General features: G+C 35.1%; 1 non-coding gene across 1 annotated transcript; it reads left to right on the forward strand.

The window, feature by feature from the left end:
- The first annotated feature begins 1,436 nt into the window (after window positions 1-1,436).
- On the forward strand, window positions 1,437-1,544 carry LOC122283564. Its single transcript, XR_006230963.1, has one exon. It is a non-coding gene; the product is annotated as a small nucleolar RNA R71 (small nucleolar RNA).
- The last annotated feature ends 1,582 nt before the right edge of the window (window positions 1,545-3,126 follow it).

Consider the following 3,126-nt stretch of genomic DNA (forward strand, 5'->3'; position numbering starts at 1 on the left):
TCAACAGGATAATAAAACTTATCAATTTGGATCAAAACATCCTCAACTATCCCTCTCGGTTTCTTAGTTGAACAATCAGCCAACTGAAACACAATAGAAATAGGCTTAATTTCACCCAAACCAAGCTGCAAATAAATGAAATAAGGCATCAAATTAACACTAGCTCCTAGATCTAGCAAGGCTTTCCCAAACTCATGATTCACAATATTACATGCAATGGTTGGACAACCAGGATCCTTGTACTTAGGAGGAATTCGCTGTTCAATTAGAGCACTAACTTGCTCTGTCAAAATTGTTGTCTTGTTAACATGGTGCTTCCTCTTAACTATATACAAATCTTTAAGAACTTTTGCATAAGGGGAAACTTGTTTAACAACATGCAAAAGAGGAAGGTTAATCTTTATCTACCTAAGGTTCTCCAAGATTTCATTATTAGGATCCAAAGTTCGCATAATAGATTTTAAAGCTTGAGGAAATGGTACCTTAACTGGACTCTTGATTACCTCGACTTCCTTGGGAAACTCGGTTCTATTATTTCTTTGTTCCTCTTCAACATCCTCTGCCTTATTAGTTGTTGGGATGTGTAAGGACTTACCACTCCTTGTCATAATGACATTGACTTCTTTCAAATTTTTTTGTACCATATGCTGACCTTGGGGTGCGGATTGAGATTGAGAAGGAAACTTGCCACGCTCATTCACACTCAAGGAGCTCATTATCTTGGATATATGACTCTTTATCTCTTTGTTTTTTTTCAACAACCTGCATAATCAAAGATTCAAACTTTTGATTAGTTTTATTCTGTGTCTCAATAAAAGTATGCAAAGTGTCTTCTAAAGGACTCATAGAAGATGAAGGTGCATGATATGGTGCAGGATATGATCTAAGGGGTTGTGCAGGCGGCTAGTTTTCAGACTTCCAGCTAAAATTGGGGTGATTACGCCACCCCAGATTATAGGTATCAGAGAAAAGTGCAACAGGCTTCATGTATATACCTAAGGCATTACATTGTTCCTCATACATCCCTCTCATCTCAGCAAATGTGGGACACCCTTGGGCAAGGTGATCTACCCGCCACACACAAAACATGGTCCAAAAGACTCTGCATGATTAGCCACATGTGTTGGCTTTAAGTCTTTATTCTTCAACACCTCTAGCCCCCTAGTGAGCATCTCAATCTTAGCCTTTAGGTTATCTTCTTCCTTGAGATGGTAAATTCCACCACCATTTAGGTTTCTTGCAGTCGTGACCTATTTGTGCTCTCAGTAGCAATAGATCCAGTTCAAGTGTGAGCTTTTTCAGCAAGCTTATTGAGGTATTCTATGGCCTCATCAGAATCTTTCTCTAAGAACTCACTATTACACATCATCTCCACAAATTGATGCTCTCTAGGTGTAAGTCCTTCGTAAAAATAGCTCATTAAGCGCCAATTCTCATACCCATGGTGAGGACACATACTCAATAGCTCCTTAAATTTCTCCCAAGACTGATACAAAGTCTCACTATCCTTTTGTACAAAGGTGGAGATTTGCCTTTTTAAAGCATTGGTCTTATGTTGGGAAAAATATTTATTAAAGAAGACATGAGTCATCTCATTCCATAACCCAATAGATCGTGGTCTCAATGAGTATAGTCAACTCTTAGCTCTATCCTTAAAGAGAAATGAAAGAACTTAAGTCTCACAATGTCATTAGTTGCATTTTGACTATGAAAAGTTGCAACTACTTCCTCAAACTCCTACATGTGCACATATAGATTTTCATTTTCTAAGCCATGAAAAGTAGGGAGTAATTGTATCATCCTTGTTTTAAAATCCAATTGACAAATATTAGTTGGAAACATGATGCATGATGGTGTGGCTGTAGTGTAGGGTGGAGGTAATTCTGAAGGGTCCTAGTGGGTTAATTTTCGTGTTCACTCATTTTCTCAGAATTAGAAGAATTATCAAACAAATGATCAAAAAAATTAAACTCTGACTCTAACACAGGTTTACAAGCAAACTGATCCAAGGCGTCTCTATACCTGTGCATGCAAGGTAGAGAAAAACGTAACACTAAAAAAACTATAAAAAGAAAAATAAAATAAAATAAAGATGCATCAAGCTAAAAGAGAGAACGAAGTTACCGCCTTTACAAATTGTTGAAAAGAAAAATTATCTCACAATTGTTCTACCATTTTCCCGGCAACGGTGCCAAAATTTGATTACGCCCAAAGAATAACGTGGTAGTTGTAGCACAGCTTTGGGGTGTCGATTCCATAAGGAGACAAATTAAAAGAATAGCAAGAGGAACAAAGAAATTAAAGAAAAATATTAAATAAGTAATGGAGAACAAAGACTAATTTTAAATGTAAATTAAAGTGAAGCAAAGTGATTAACGAAAAAAGTACTCAAATTTGACAAACACTAGAGCATCAGGAATCCCTTGCACAAATCTGGTATTTTAATTATTCTTAATTCATTGGATAACTCAATTAGGAACTCAATTTATGAAATTCCCAATCGGAAGGTATAGATTTATAAACCAAAATTAAATAAAATTTAACCCTTTGAAAAAAATCATTCACCACTTTTAAAATACGTAAATTACTACCCCTATTGAGAAAATCCAATGACGACAATATACTCAGGGAGTAATATTGCAGCAAAAAACAAAATCAATATAGATAAATAATTGATCCAAACATAATCAAAGAACTAATCCATTCAATAGAAAAAGTATGACTGAATCCATAAACAGAATAAATTTTATGATTATTTGAAGAAGAAAACATCAACGATGAGTTGAGAATGATAAAACAAAAGAGTTTTAGCAATTGAAAATCAAATACATGAATTAAAAATAAATAAAAAAATACCATCTAATGTGCAAGTTCATCCCTAATCCTACTTGAAAATTTAGTTACCCATAAATATACTGGATAACAAAAATCTCCAGAGAAAATTGAAGTGAACGGTAGCCATGGAAGTGATTTTCTCCTCTCTTTAGATCTGCCACTTGTGCCTCTCCTCCTCCTCTATTTTGTGTAATGATATGCTTATATGGGGTAGGAAAGAAACCCTAATGTCCTCTTAATTTTCGCATAAAAAAATCGCCTAAATTTTAGGACTTATCTTGACAGCCATGT

Source organism: Carya illinoinensis, chromosome 11 (genome assembly GCF_018687715.1).
Source record: "Carya illinoinensis cultivar Pawnee chromosome 11, C.illinoinensisPawnee_v1, whole genome shotgun sequence".
Lineage (NCBI taxonomy): Eukaryota > Viridiplantae > Streptophyta > Magnoliopsida > Fagales > Juglandaceae > Carya > Carya illinoinensis.